Below are 14000 nucleotides of genomic sequence, written 5' to 3'. Positions count from 1 at the left end.
TCACTTACTCTGGTTTCTCTTCAAAACGAAAAAATCTTTCGCCTTTTACTAAAGATTTCCGTGGAGAGGAACATTTAAGAGTTTATTCAATTTTTTTAAGCCTTGCCACAGGTGAGGCTGTTTATCATTTGTTTAAAAGAAAAGCATTAGAAGTTGGGGAATATCCAGCAATTGTCTGCTGCTTTTTTGGGGGACATAAGTTTGGTGTTTTATCTCTGAGCTCTCTGCTTGCTCATTTGCATAAACAGAGTGCAGGAGAGGTGCCTCATGGGAAAGAGCTTGTGCAGTGCATGAGATTGCTTTTCTTGACTGACTTGAAACTTCACGATCGCAGGCAGTATATTTTCTTATCTCCCAAAGATCCTGCTGCCAGATCCCAGAGGTCACCCTCCTTTTTAAAGGTGGGACCAAGACTCATGCTGTGCTTTTCATAGGGCTTGCCCGTTATTTGTGCCCGTTCGAGGTGCCCTGAGAGGTCGCCAATCCTGAGTCAGCTTCCTCTCAGGTAGACTTGAAGGGGCACGTCAGACTTGTTTCACGTGTCTCCAGCCTAGACAGATATATCCTTCTATATTCAGGTTTAATGAAAGTACGTGTGAAAAAGGCACATACGGTGCATGGCTATGTGTAGAGCGTGTTGAAAGCGTAAAATGGCTAGGGGACAAAAGGCCTACAGTGCCACTTAACTAAAAGCCTGATTCACATTTCCTGTTCCCCTTCCCCAGCAGCCCCGACAACTCCTAATGAGCTGAGGTGAGTACAAAAGAAATTTGCATATTCCCAGACATACACATGTGAACAGTCCACCTTTTTGTACCTTGAGCAGAGACTTTGAAATGTTGGCCTGTTTTGCCCACCGGCCTGGTTCTCGCCCTCTTTCTTAGAGCCTGAAAATACCTTTCAGGTCCTCACCCTCGCAATGACAGGGTCTTTGATGTGCCGCCACTTACCCTAGAGAGCTATATTGTCACTTACTCTGGTTTCTCTTCAAAACGAAAAAATCTTTCGCCTTTTACTAAAGATTTCCGTGGAGAGGAACATTTAAGAGTTTATTCAATTTTTTTAAGCCTTGCCACAGGTGAGGCTGTTTATCATTTGTTTAAAAGAAAAGCATTAGAAGTTGGGGAATATCCAGCAATTGTCTGCTGCTTTTTTGGGGGACATGAGTTTGGTGTTTTATTCCTGAGCTCTCTGCTTGCTCATTTGCATAAACAGAGTGCAGGAGAGGTGCCTCATGGGAAAGAGCTTGTGCAGTGCATGAGATTGCTTTTCTTGACTGACTTGAAACTACACGATCGCAGGCAGTATATTTTCTTATCTCCCAAAGATCCTGCTGCCAGATCCCAGAGGTCACCCTCCTTTTTAAAGGTGGGACCAAGACTCATGCTGTGCTTTTCATAGGGCTTGCCCGTTATTTGTGCCCGTTGGAGGTGCCCTGAGAGGTCGCCAATCCTGAGTCCGCTTCCTCTCAAGTAGACTTGAAGGGGCACGTCAGACTTGTTTCACGTGTCTCCAGCCTGGACAGATATATCCTTCTATATTCAGGTTTAATGAAAGTACGTGTGAAAAAGGCACATACGGTGCATGGCTATGTGTAGAGCGTGTTGAAAGCGTAAAATGGCTAGGGGACAAAAGGCCTACAGTGCCACTTAACTAAAAGCCTGATTCACATTTCCTGTTCCCCTTCCCCAGCAGCCCCGACAACTCCTAATGAGCTGAGGTGAGTACAAAAGAAATTTGCATATTCCCAGACATACACATGTGAACAGTCCACCTTTTTGTACCTTGAGCAGAGACTTTGAAATGTTGGCCTGTTTTGCCCACCGGCCTGGTTCTCGCCCTCTTTCTTAGAGCCTGAAAATACCTTTCAGGTCCTCACCCTCGCAATGACAGGGTCTTTGATGTGCCGCCACTTACCCTAGAGAGCTATATTGTCACTTACTCTGGTTTCTCTTCAAAACGAAAAAATCTTTCGCCTTTTACTAAAGATTTCCGTGGAGAGGAACATTTAAGAGTTTATTCAATTTTTTTAAGCCTTGCCACAGGTGAGGCTGTTTATCATTTGTTTAAAAGAAAAGCATTACAAGTTGGGGAATATCCAGCAATTGTCTGCTGCTTTTTTGGGGGACATGAGTTTGGTGTTTTATTCCTGAGCTCTCTGCTTGCTCATTTGCATAAACAGAGTGCAGGAGAGGTGCCTCATGGGAAAGAGCTTGTGCAGTGCATGAGATTGCTTTTCTTGACTGACTTGAAACTACACGATCGCAGGCAGTATATTTTCTTATCTCCCAAAGATCCTGCTGCCAGATCCCAGAGGTCACCCTCCTTTTTAAAGGTGGGACCAAGACTCATGCTGTGCTTTTCATAGGGCTTGCCCGTTATTTGTGCCCGTTGGAGGTGCCCTGAGAGGTCGCCAATCCTGAGTCCGCTTCCTCTCAAGTAGACTTGAAGGGGCACGTCAGACTTGTTTCACGTGTCTCCAGCCTGGACAGATATATCCTTCTATATTCAGGTTTAATGAAAGTACGTGTGAAAAAGGCACATACGGTGCATGGCTATGTGTAGAGCGTGTTGAAAGCGTAAAATGGCTAGGGGACAAAAGGCCTACAGTGCCACTTAACTAAAAGCCTGATTCACATTTCCTGTTCCCCTTCCCCAGCAGCCCCGACAACTCCTAATGAGCTGAGGTGAGTACAAAAGAAATTTGCATATTCCCAGACATACACATGTGAACAGTCCACCTTTTTGTACCTTGAGCAGAGACTTTGAAATGTTGGCCTGTTTTGCCCACCGGCCTGGTTCTCGCCCTCTTTCTTAGAGCCTGAAAATACCTTTCAGGTCCTCACCCTCGCAATGACAGGGTCTTTGATGTGCCGCCACTTACCCTAGAGAGCTATATTGTCACTTACTCTGGTTTCTCTTCAAAACGAAAAAATCTTTCGCCTTTTACTAAAGATTTCCGTGGAGAGGAACATTTAAGAGTTTATTCAATTTTTTTAAGCCTTGCCACAGGTGAGGCTGTTTATCATTTGTTTAAAAGAAAAGCATTACAAGTTGGGGAATATCCAGCAATTGTCTGCTGCTTTTTTGGGGGACATGAGTTTGGTGTTTTATTCCTGAGCTCTCTGCTTGCTCATTTGCATAAACAGAGTGCAGGAGAGGTGCCTCATGGGAAAGAGCTTGTGCAGTGCATGAGATTGCTTTTCTTGACTGACTTGAAACTACACGATCGCAGGCAGTATATTTTCTTATCTCCCAAAGATCCTGCTGCCAGATCCCAGAGGTCACCCTCCTTTTTAAAGGTGGGACCAAGACTCATGCTGTGCTTTTCATAGGGCTTGCCCGTTATTTGTGCCCGTTAGAGGTGCCCTGAGAGGTCGCCAATCCTGAGTCAGCTTCCTCTCAGGTAGACTTGAAGGGGCACGTCAGACTTGTTTCACGTGTCTCCAGCCTAGACAGATATATCCTTCTATATTCAGGTTTAATGAAAGTACGTGTGAAAAAGGCACATACGGTGCATGGCTATGTGTAGAGCGTGTTGAAAGCGTAAAATGGCTAGGGGACAAAAGGCCTACAGTGCCACTTAACTAAAAGCCTGATTCACATTTCCTGTTCCCCTTCCCCAGCAGCCCCGACAACTCCTAATGAGCTGAGGTGAGTACAAAAGAAATTTGCATATTCCCAGACATACACATGTGAACAGTCCACCTTTTTGTACCTTGAGCAGAGACTTTGAAATGTTGGCCTGTTTTGCCCACCGGCCTGGTTCTCGCCCTCTTTCTTAGAGCCTGAAAATACCTTTCAGGTCCTCACCCTCGCAATGACAGGGTCTTTGATGTGCCGCCACTTACCCTAGAGAGCTATATTGTCACTTACTCTGGTTTCTCTTCAAAACGAAAAAATCTTTCGCCTTTTACTAAAGATTTCCGTGGAGAGGAACATTTAAGAGTTTATTCAATTTTTTTAAGCCTTGCCACAGGTGAGGCTGTTTATCATTTGTTTAAAAGAAAAGCATTAGAAGTTGGGGAATATCCAGCAATTGTCTGCTGCTTTTTTGGGGGACATGAGTTTGGTGTTTTATTCCTGAGCTCTCTGCTTGCTCATTTGCATAAACAGAGTGCAGGAGAGGTGCCTCATGGGAAAGAGCTTGTGCAGTGCATGAGATTGCTTTTCTTGACTGACTTGAAACTACACGATCGCAGGCAGTATATTTTCTTATCTCCCAAAGATCCTGCTGCCAGATCCCAGAGGTCACCCTCCTTTTTAAAGGTGGGACCAAGACTCATGCTGTGCTTTTCATAGGGCTTGCCCGTTATTTGTGCCGGTTAGAGGTGCCCTGAGAGGTCGCCAATCCTGAGTCAGCTTCCTCTCAGGTAGACTTGAAGGGGCACGTCAGACTTGTTTCACGTGTCTCCAGCCTAGACAGATATATCCTTCTATATTCAGGTTTAATGAAAGTACGTGTGAAAAAGGCACATACGGTGCATGGCTATGTGTAGAGCGTGTTGAAAGCGTAAAATGGCTAGGGGACAAAAGGCCTACAGTGCCACTTAACTAAAAGCCTGATTCACATTTCCTGTTCCCCTTCCCCAGCAGCCCCGACAACTCCTAATGAGCTGAGGTGAGTACAAAAGAAATTTGCATATTCCCAGACATACACATGTGAACAGTCCACCTTTTTGTACCTTGAGCAGAGACTTTGAAATGTTGGCCTGTTTTGCCCACCGGCCTGGTTCTCGCCCTCTTTCTTAGAGCCTGAAAATACCTTTCAGGCCCTCACCCTCGCAATGACAGGGTCTTTGATGTGGCGCCACTTACCCTAGAGAGCTATATTGTCACTTACTCTGGTTTCTCTTCAAAACGAAAATATCTTTCGCCTTTTACTAAAGATTTCCATGGAGAGGAACATTTAAGAGTTTATTCAATTTTTTTAAGCCTTGACACAGGTGAGGCTGTTTATCATTTGTTTAAAAGAAAAGCATTAGAAGTTGGGGAATATCCAGCAATTGTCTGCTGCTTTTTTGGGGGACATGAGTTTGGTGTTTTATTCCTGAGCTCTCTGCTTGCTCATTTGCATAAACAGAGTGCAGGAGAGGTGCCTCATGGGAAAGAGCTTGTGCAGTGCATGAGATTGCTTTTCTTGACTGACTTGAAACTACACGATCGCAGGCAGTATATTTTCTTATCTCCCAAAGATCCTGCTGCCAGATCCCAGAGGTCACCCTCCTTTTTAAAGGTGGGACCAAGACTCATGCTGTGCTTTTCATAGGGCTTGCCCGTTATTTGTGCCCGTTGGAGGTGCCCTGAGAGGTCGCCAATCCTGAGTCCGCTTCCTCTCAGGTAGACTTGAAGGGGCACGTCAGACTTGTTTCACGTGTCTCCAGCCTAGACAGATATATCCTTCTATATTCAGGTTTAATGAAAGTACGTGTGAAAAAGGCACATACGGTGCATGGCTATGTGTAGAGCACAGTGGTGGCTCTGAGCATATCGATTGGAGGGATGGTGTTGAAAGCGTAAAATGGCTAGGGGACAAAAGGCCTACAGTGCCACTTAACTAAAAGCCTGATTCACATTTCCTGTTCCCCTTCCCCAGCAGCCCCGACAACTCCTAATGAGCTGAGGTGAGTACAAAAGAAATTTGCATATTCCCAGACATACACATGTGAACAGTCCACCTTTTTGTACCTTGAGCAGAGACTTTGAAATGTTGGCCTGTTTTGCCGACCGGCCTGGTTCTCGCCCTCTTTCTTAGAGCCTGAAAATACCTTTCAGGTCCTCACCCTCGCAATGACAGGGTCTTTGATGTGCCGCCACTTACCCTAGAGAGCTATATTGTCACTTACTCTGGTTTCTCTTCAAAACGAAAAAATCTTTCGCCTTTTACTAAAGATTTCCGTGGAGAGGAACATTTAAGAGTTTATTCAATTTTTTTAAGCCTTGCCACAGGTGAGGCTGTTTATCATTTGTTTAAAAGAAAAGCATTAGAAGTTGGGGAATATCCAGCAATTGTCTGCTGCTTTTTTGGGGGACATAAGTTTGGTGTTTTATCTCTGAGCTCTCTGCTTGCTCATTTGCATAAACAGAGTGCAGGAGAGGTGCCTCATGGGAAAGAGCTTGTGCAGTGCATGAGATTGCTTTTCTTGACTGACTTGAAACTTCACGATCGCAGGCAGTATATTTTCTTATCTCCCAAAGATCCTGCTGCCAGATCCCAGAGGTCACCCTCCTTTTTAAAGGTGGGACCAAGACTCATGCTGTGCTTTTCATAGGGCTTGCCCGTTATTTGTGCCCGTTCGAGGTGCCCTGAGAGGTCGCCAATCCTGAGTCAGCTTCCTCTCAGGTAGACTTGAAGGGGCACGTCAGACTTGTTTCACGTGTCTCCAGCCTAGACAGATATATCCTTCTATATTCAGGTTTAATGAAAGTACGTGTGAAAAAGGCACATACGGTGCATGGCTATGTGTAGAGCGTGTTGAAAGCGTAAAATGGCTAGGGGACAAAAGGCCTACAGTGCCACTTAACTAAAAGCCTGATTCACATTTCCTGTTCCCCTTCCCCAGCAGCCCCGACAACTCCTAATGAGCTGAGGTGAGTACAAAAGAAATTTGCATATTCCCAGACATACACATGTGAACAGTCCACCTTTTTGTACCTTGAGCAGAGACTTTGAAATGTTGGCCTGTTTTGCCCACCGGCCTGGTTCTCGCCCTCTTTCTTAGAGCCTGAAAATACCTTTCAGGTCCTCACCCTCGCAATGACAGGGTCTTTGATGTGCCGCCACTTACCCTAGAGAGCTATATTGTCACTTACTCTGGTTTCTCTTCAAAACGAAAAAATCTTTCGCCTTTTACTAAAGATTTCCGTGGAGAGGAACATTTAAGAGTTTATTCAATTTTTTTAAGCCTTGCCACAGGTGAGGCTGTTTATCATTTGTTTAAAAGAAAAGCATTAGAAGTTGGGGAATATCCAGCAATTGTCTGCTGCTTTTTTGGGGGACATGAGTTTGGTGTTTTATTCCTGAGCTCTCTGCTTGCTCATTTGCATAAACAGAGTGCAGGAGAGGTGCCTCATGGGAAAGAGCTTGTGCAGTGCATGAGATTGCTTTTCTTGACTGACTTGAAACTACACGATCGCAGGCAGTATATTTTCTTATCTCCCAAAGATCCTGCTGCCAGATCCCAGAGGTCACCCTCCTTTTTAAAGGTGGGACCAAGACTCATGCTGTGCTTTTCATAGGGCTTGCCCGTTATTTGTGCCCGTTGGAGGTGCCCTGAGAGGTCGCCAATCCTGAGTCCGCTTCCTCTCAAGTAGACTTGAAGGGGCACGTCAGACTTGTTTCACGTGTCTCCAGCCTGGACAGATATATCCTTCTATATTCAGGTTTAATGAAAGTACGTGTGAAAAAGGCACATACGGTGCATGGCTATGTGTAGAGCGTGTTGAAAGCGTAAAATGGCTAGGGGACAAAAGGCCTACAGTGCCACTTAACTAAAAGCCTGATTCACATTTCCTGTTCCCCTTCCCCAGCAGCCCCGACAACTCCTAATGAGCTGAGGTGAGTACAAAAGAAATTTGCATATTCCCAGACATACACATGTGAACAGTCCACCTTTTTGTACCTTGAGCAGAGACTTTGAAATGTTGGCCTGTTTTGCCCACCGGCCTGGTTCTCGCCCTCTTTCTTAGAGCCTGAAAATACCTTTCAGGTCCTCACCCTCGCAATGACAGGGTCTTTGATGTGCCGCCACTTACCCTAGAGAGCTATATTGTCACTTACTCTGGTTTCTCTTCAAAACGAAAAAATCTTTCGCCTTTTACTAAAGATTTCCGTGGAGAGGAACATTTAAGAGTTTATTCAATTTTTTTAAGCCTTGCCACAGGTGAGGCTGTTTATCATTTGTTTAAAAGAAAAGCATTACAAGTTGGGGAATATCCAGCAATTGTCTGCTGCTTTTTTGGGGGACATGAGTTTGGTGTTTTATTCCTGAGCTCTCTGCTTGCTCATTTGCATAAACAGAGTGCAGGAGAGGTGCCTCATGGGAAAGAGCTTGTGCAGTGCATGAGATTGCTTTTCTTGACTGACTTGAAACTACACGATCGCAGGCAGTATATTTTCTTATCTCCCAAAGATCCTGCTGCCAGATCCCAGAGGTCACCCTCCTTTTTAAAGGTGGGACCAAGACTCATGCTGTGCTTTTCATAGGGCTTGCCCGTTATTTGTGCCCGTTAGAGGTGCCCTGAGAGGTCGCCAATCCTGAGTCAGCTTCCTCTCAGGTAGACTTGAAGGGGCACGTCAGACTTGTTTCACGTGTCTCCAGCCTAGACAGATATATCCTTCTATATTCAGGTTTAATGAAAGTACGTGTGAAAAAGGCACATACGGTGCATGGCTATGTGTAGAGCGTGTTGAAAGCGTAAAATGGCTAGGGGACAAAAGGCCTACAGTGCCACTTAACTAAAAGCCTGATTCACATTTCCTGTTCCCCTTCCCCAGCAGCCCCGACAACTCCTAATGAGCTGAGGTGAGTACAAAAGAAATTTGCATATTCCCAGACATACACATGTGAACAGTCCACCTTTTTGTACCTTGAGCAGAGACTTTGAAATGTTGGCCTGTTTTGCCGACCGGCCTGGTTCTCGCCCTCTTTCTTAGAGCCTGAAAATACCTTTCAGGTCCTCACCCTCGCAATGACAGGGTCTTTGATGTGCCGCCACTTACCCTAGAGAGCTATATTGTCACTTACTCTGGTTTCTCTTCAAAACGAAAAAATCTTTCGCCTTTTACTAAAGATTTCCGTGGAGAGGAACATTTAAGAGTTTATTCAATTTTTTTAAGCCTTGCCACAGGTGAGGCTGTTTATCATTTGTTTAAAAGAAATGCATTAGAAGTTGGGGAATATCCAGCAATTGTCTGCTGCTTTTTTGGGGGACATGAGTTTGGTGTTTTATTCCTGAGCTCTCTGCTTGCTCATTTGCATAAACAGAGTGCAGGAGAGGTGCCTCATGGGAAAGAGCTTGTGCAGTGCATGAGATTGCTTTTCTTGACTGACTTGAAACTACACGATCGCAGGCAGTATATTTTCTTATCTCCCAAAGATCCTGCTGCCAGATCCCAGAGGTCACCCTCCTTTTTAAAGGTGGGACCAAGACTCATGCTGTGCTTTTCATAGGGCTTGCCCGTTATTTGTGCCGGTTAGAGGTGCCCTGAGAGGTCGCCAATCCTGAGTCAGCTTCCTCTCAGGTAGACTTGAAGGGGCACGTCAGACTTGTTTCACGTGTCTCCAGCCTAGACAGATATATCCTTCTATATTCAGGTTTAATGAAAGTACGTGTGAAAAAGGCACATACGGTGCATGGCTATGTGTAGAGTGTGTTGAAAGCGTAAAATGGCTAGGGGACAAAAGGCCTACAGTGCCACTTAACTAAAAGCCTGATTCACATTTCCTGTTCCCCTTCCCCAGCAGCCCCGACAACTCCTAATGAGCTGAGGTGAGTACAAAAGAAATTTGCATATTCCCAGACATACACATGTGAACAGTCCACCTTTTTGTACCTTGAGCAGAGACTTTGAAATGTTGGCCTGTTTTGCCCACCGGCCTGGTTCTCGCCCTCTTTCTTAGAGCCTGAAAATACCTTTCAGGTCCTCACCCTCGCAATGACAGGGTCTTTGATGTGCCGCCACTTACCCTAGAGAGCTATATTGTCGCTTACTCTGGTTTCTCTTCAAAACGAAAAAATCTTTCGCCTTTTACTAAAGATTTCCGTGGAGAGGAACATTTAAGAGTTTATTCAATTTTTTTAATCCTTGCCACAGGTGAGGCTGTTTATCATTTGTTTAAAAGAAAAGCATTAGAAGTTGGGGAATATCCAGCAATTGTCTGCTGCTTGTTTGGGGGACATGAGTTTGGTGTTTTATTCCTGAGCTCTCTGCTTGCTCATTTGCATAAACAGAGTGCAGGAGAGGTGCCTCATGGGAAAGAGCTTGTGCAGTGCATGAGATTGCTTTTCTTGACTGACTTGAAACTACACGATCGCAGGCAGTATATTTTCTTATCTCCCAAAGATCCTGCTGCCAGATCCCAGAGGTCACCCTCCTTTTTAAAGGTGGGACCAAGACTCATGCTGTGCTTTTCATAGGGCTTGCCCGTTATTTGTGCCCGTAAGAGGTGCCCTGAGAGGTCGCCAATCCTGAGTCAGCTTCCTCTCAGGTAGACTTGAAGGGGCACGTCAGACTTGTTTCACGTGTCTCCAGCCTAGACAGATATATGCTTCTATATTCAGGTTTAATGAAAGTACGTGTGAAAAAGGCACATACGGTGCATGGCTATGTGTAGAGCGTGTTGAAAGCGTAAAATGGCTAGGGGACAAAAGGCCTACAGTGCCACTTAACTAAAAGCCTGATTCACATTTCCTGTTCCCCTTCCCCAGCAGCCCCGACAACTCCTAATGAGCTGAGGTGAGTACAAAAGAAATTTGCATATTCCCAGACATACACATGTGAACAGTCCACCTTTTTGTACCTTGAGCAGAGACTTTGAAATGTTGGCCTGTTTTGCCCACCGGCCTGGTTCTCGCCCTCTTTCTTAGAGCCTGAAAATACCTTTCAGGTCCTCACCCTCGCAATGACAGGGTCTTTGATGTGCCGCCACTTACCCTAGAGAGCTATATTGTCACTTACTCTGGTTTCTCTTCAAAACGAAAAAATCTTTCGCCTTTTACTAAAGATTTCCGTGGAGAGGAACATTTAAGAGTTTATTCAATTTTTTTAAGCCTTGCCACAGGTGAGGCTGTTTATCATTTGTTTAAAAGAAAAGCATTACAAGTTGGGGAATATCCAGCAATTGTCTGCTGCTTTTTTGGGGGACATGAGTTTGGTGTTTTATTCCTGAGCTCTCTGCTTGCTCATTTGCATAAACAGAGTGCAGGAGAGGTGCCTCATGGGAAAGAGCTTGTGCAGTGCATGAGATTGCTTTTCTTGACTGACTTGAAACTTCACGATCGCAGGCAGTATATTTTCTTATCTCCCAAAGATCCTGCTGCCAGATCCCAGAGGTCACCCTCCTTTTTAAAGGTGGGACCAAGACTCATGCTGTGCTTTTCATAGGGCTTGCCCGTTATTTGTGTCCGTTTAGAGGTGCCCTGAGAGGTCGCCAATCCTGAGTCAGCTTCCTCTCAGGTAGACTTGAAGGGGCACGTCAGACTTGTTTCACGTGTCTCCAGCCTAGACAGATATATCCTTCTATATTCAGGTTTAATGAAAGTACGTGTGAAAAAGGCACATACGGTGCATGGCTATGTGTAGAGCGTGTTGAAAGCGTAAAATGGCTAGGGGACAAAAGGCCTACAGTGCCACTTAACTAAAAGCCTGATTCACATTTCCTGTTCCCCTTCCCCAGCAGCCCCGACAACTCCTAATGAGCTGAGGTGAGTACAAAAGAAATTTGCATATTCCCAGACATACACATGTGAACAGTCCACCTTTTTGTACCTTGAGCAGAGACTTTGAAATGTTGGCCTGTTTTGCCCACCGGCCTGGTTCTCGCCCTCTTTCTTAGAGCCTGAAAATACCTTTCAGGTCCTCACCCTCGCAATGACAGGGTCTTTGATGTGGCGCCACTTACCCTAGAGAGCTATATTGTCACTTACTCTGGTTTCTCTTCAAAACGAAAATATCTTTCGCCTTTTACTAAAGATTTCCGTGGAGAGGAACATTTAAGAGTTTATTCAATTTTTTTAAGCCTTGCCACAGGTGAGGCTGTTTATCATTTGTTTAAAAGAAAAGCATTAGAAGTTGGGGAATATCCAGCAATTGTCTGCTGCTTTTTTGGGGGACATGAGTTTGGTGTTTTATTCCTGAGCTCTCTGCTTGCTCATTTGCATAAACAGAGTGCAGGAGAGGTGCCTCATGGGAAAGAGCTTGTGCAGTGCATGAGATTGCTTTTCTTGACTGACTTGAAACTACACGATCGCAGGCAGTATATTTTCTTATCTCCCAAAGATCCTGCTGCCAGATCCCAGAGGTCACCCTCCTTTTTAAAGGTGGGACCAAGACTCATGCTGTGCTTTTCATAGGGCTTGCCCGTTATTTGTGCCCGTTAGAGGTGCCCTGAGAGGTCGCCAATCCTGAGTCAGCTTCCTCTCAGGTAGACTTGAAGGGGCACGTCAGACTTGTTTCACGTGTCTCCAGCCTAGACAGATATATCCTTCTATATTCAGGTTTAATAAAAGTACGTGTGAAAAAGGCACATACGGTGCATGGCTATGTGTAGAGCGTGTTGAAAGCGTAAAATGGCTAGGGGACAAAAGGCCTACAGTGCCACTTAACTAAAAGCCTGATTCACATTTCCTGTTCCCCTTCCCCAGCAGCCCCGACAACTCCTAATGAGCTGAGGTGAGTACAAAAGAAATTTGCATATTCCCAGACATACACATGTGAACAGTCCACCTTTTTGTACCTTGAGCAGAGACTTTGAAATGTTGGCCTGTTTTGCCCACCGGCCTGGTTCTCGCCCTCTTTCTTAGAGCCTGAAAATACCTTTCAGGTCCTCACCCTCGCGATGACAGGGTCTTTGATGTGCCGCCACTTACCCTAGAGAGCTATATTGTCACTTACTCTGGTTTCTCTTCAAAACGAAAAAATCTTTCGCCTTTTACTAAAGATTTCCGTGGAGAGGAACATTTAAGAGTTTATTCAATTTTTTTAAGCCTTGCCACAGGTGAGGCTGTTTATCATTTGTTTAAAAGAAAAGCATTAGAAGTTGGGGAATATCCAGCAATTGTCTGCTGCTTTTTTGGGGGACATGAGTTTGGTGTTTTATTCCTGAGCTCTCTGCTTGCTCATTTGCATAAACAGAGTGCAGGAGAGGTGCCTCATGGGAAAGAGCTTGTGCAGTGCATGAGATTGCTTTTCTTGACTGACTTGAAACTACACGATCGCAGGCAGTATATTTTCTTATCTCCCAAAGATCCTGCTGCCAGATCCCAGAGGTCACCCTCCTTTTTAAAGGTGGGACCAAGACTCATGCTGTGCTTTTCATAGGGCTTGCCCGTTATTTGTGCCCGTTGGAGGTGCCCTGAGAGGTCGCCAATCCTGAGTCCGCTTCCTCTCAGGTAGACTTGAAGGGGCACGTCAGACTTGTTTCACGTGTCTCCAGCCTAGACAGATATATCCTTCTATATTCAGGTTTAATGAAAGTACGTGTGAAAAAGGCACATACGGTGCATGGCTATGTGTAGAGCGTGTTGAAAGCGTAAAATGGCTAGGGGACAAAAGGCCTACAGTGCCACTTAACTAAAAGCCTGATTCACATTTCCTGTTCCCCTTCCCCAGCAGCCCCGACAACTCCTAATGAGCTGAGGTGAGTACAAAAGAAATTTGCATATTCCCAGACATACACATGTGAACAGTCCACCTTTTTGTACCTTGAGCAGAGACTTTGAAATGTTGGCCTGTTTTGCCCACCGGCCTGGTTCTCGCCCTCTTTCTTAGAGCCTGAAAATATCTTTCAGGTCCTCACCCTCGCAATGACAGGGTCTTTGATGTGCCGCCACTTACCCTAGAGAGCTATATTGTCACTTATTCTGGTTTCTCTTCAAAACGAAAAAATCTTTCGCCTTTTACTAAAGATTTCCGTGGAGAGGAACATTTAAGAGTTTATTCAATTTTTTTAAGCCTTGCCACAGGTGAGGCTGTTTATCATTTGTTTAAAAGAAAAGCATTACAAGTTGGGGAATATCCAGCAATTGTCTGCTGCTTTTTTTGGGGGACATGAGTTTGGTGTTTTATTCCTGAGCTCTCTGCTTGCTCATTTGCATAAACAGAGTGCAGGAGAGGTGCCTCATGGGAAAGAGCTTGTGCAGTGCATGAGATTGCTTTTCTTGACTGACTTGAAACTTCACGATCGCAGGCAGTATATTTTCTTATCTCCCAAAGATCCTGCTGCCAGATCCCAGAGGTCACCCTCCTTTTTAAAGGTGGGACCAAGACTCATGCTGTG

The 14000-nt window shown here is 45.1% G+C and overlaps 15 non-coding genes across 15 annotated transcripts; all 15 read left to right on the top strand.

Moving 5' to 3' along the window:
* The first annotated feature begins 4 nt into the window (after positions 1 to 4).
* LOC146774049 (U5 spliceosomal RNA) lies at positions 5 to 119 on the top strand. The gene has a single exon (XR_014972611.1). It is a non-coding gene; the product is annotated as a U5 spliceosomal RNA (small nuclear RNA).
* Positions 120 to 971: 852 nt separating this feature from the next.
* On the top strand, positions 972 to 1086 carry LOC146774048 (U5 spliceosomal RNA). Its single transcript, XR_014972610.1, has one exon. It is a non-coding gene; the product is annotated as a U5 spliceosomal RNA (small nuclear RNA).
* Positions 1087 to 1938: 852 nt separating this feature from the next.
* Positions 1939 to 2053, top strand: LOC146774047 (U5 spliceosomal RNA). Its single transcript, XR_014972609.1, has one exon. It is a non-coding gene; the product is annotated as a U5 spliceosomal RNA (small nuclear RNA).
* Positions 2054 to 2905: 852 nt separating this feature from the next.
* On the top strand, positions 2906 to 3020 carry LOC146774046 (U5 spliceosomal RNA). The gene has a single exon (XR_014972608.1). It is a non-coding gene; the product is annotated as a U5 spliceosomal RNA (small nuclear RNA).
* An 852-nt stretch (positions 3021 to 3872) lies between these two features.
* Positions 3873 to 3987, top strand: LOC146774045 (U5 spliceosomal RNA). The gene has a single exon (XR_014972607.1). It is a non-coding gene; the product is annotated as a U5 spliceosomal RNA (small nuclear RNA).
* Positions 3988 to 4839: 852 nt separating this feature from the next.
* On the top strand, positions 4840 to 4954 carry LOC146774044 (U5 spliceosomal RNA). Its single transcript, XR_014974733.1, has one exon. It is a non-coding gene; the product is annotated as a U5 spliceosomal RNA (small nuclear RNA).
* An 888-nt stretch (positions 4955 to 5842) lies between these two features.
* On the top strand, positions 5843 to 5957 carry LOC146774043 (U5 spliceosomal RNA). The gene has a single exon (XR_014972606.1). It is a non-coding gene; the product is annotated as a U5 spliceosomal RNA (small nuclear RNA).
* Positions 5958 to 6809: 852 nt separating this feature from the next.
* LOC146774042 (U5 spliceosomal RNA) lies at positions 6810 to 6924 on the top strand. Its single transcript, XR_014972605.1, has one exon. It is a non-coding gene; the product is annotated as a U5 spliceosomal RNA (small nuclear RNA).
* An 852-nt stretch (positions 6925 to 7776) lies between these two features.
* On the top strand, positions 7777 to 7891 carry LOC146774041 (U5 spliceosomal RNA). The gene has a single exon (XR_014972603.1). It is a non-coding gene; the product is annotated as a U5 spliceosomal RNA (small nuclear RNA).
* An 852-nt stretch (positions 7892 to 8743) lies between these two features.
* LOC146774040 (U5 spliceosomal RNA) lies at positions 8744 to 8858 on the top strand. Its single transcript, XR_014972602.1, has one exon. It is a non-coding gene; the product is annotated as a U5 spliceosomal RNA (small nuclear RNA).
* An 852-nt stretch (positions 8859 to 9710) lies between these two features.
* On the top strand, positions 9711 to 9825 carry LOC146774039 (U5 spliceosomal RNA). Its single transcript, XR_014974005.1, has one exon. It is a non-coding gene; the product is annotated as a U5 spliceosomal RNA (small nuclear RNA).
* An 852-nt stretch (positions 9826 to 10677) lies between these two features.
* Positions 10678 to 10792, top strand: LOC146774038 (U5 spliceosomal RNA). The gene has a single exon (XR_014972601.1). It is a non-coding gene; the product is annotated as a U5 spliceosomal RNA (small nuclear RNA).
* An 853-nt stretch (positions 10793 to 11645) lies between these two features.
* Positions 11646 to 11760, top strand: LOC146774037 (U5 spliceosomal RNA). The gene has a single exon (XR_014974165.1). It is a non-coding gene; the product is annotated as a U5 spliceosomal RNA (small nuclear RNA).
* An 852-nt stretch (positions 11761 to 12612) lies between these two features.
* On the top strand, positions 12613 to 12727 carry LOC146774036 (U5 spliceosomal RNA). The gene has a single exon (XR_014972600.1). It is a non-coding gene; the product is annotated as a U5 spliceosomal RNA (small nuclear RNA).
* An 852-nt stretch (positions 12728 to 13579) lies between these two features.
* LOC146774035 (U5 spliceosomal RNA) lies at positions 13580 to 13694 on the top strand. The gene has a single exon (XR_014973824.1). It is a non-coding gene; the product is annotated as a U5 spliceosomal RNA (small nuclear RNA).
* Positions 13695 to 14000: the final 306 nt, after the last annotated feature.

The sequence above is a fragment of the Triturus cristatus genome, chromosome 12 (assembly GCF_964204655.1).
Source record: "Triturus cristatus chromosome 12, aTriCri1.1, whole genome shotgun sequence".
NCBI lineage: Eukaryota > Metazoa > Chordata > Amphibia > Caudata > Salamandridae > Triturus > Triturus cristatus.
This window is presented reverse-complemented; position numbering and strand designations above follow the sequence as displayed.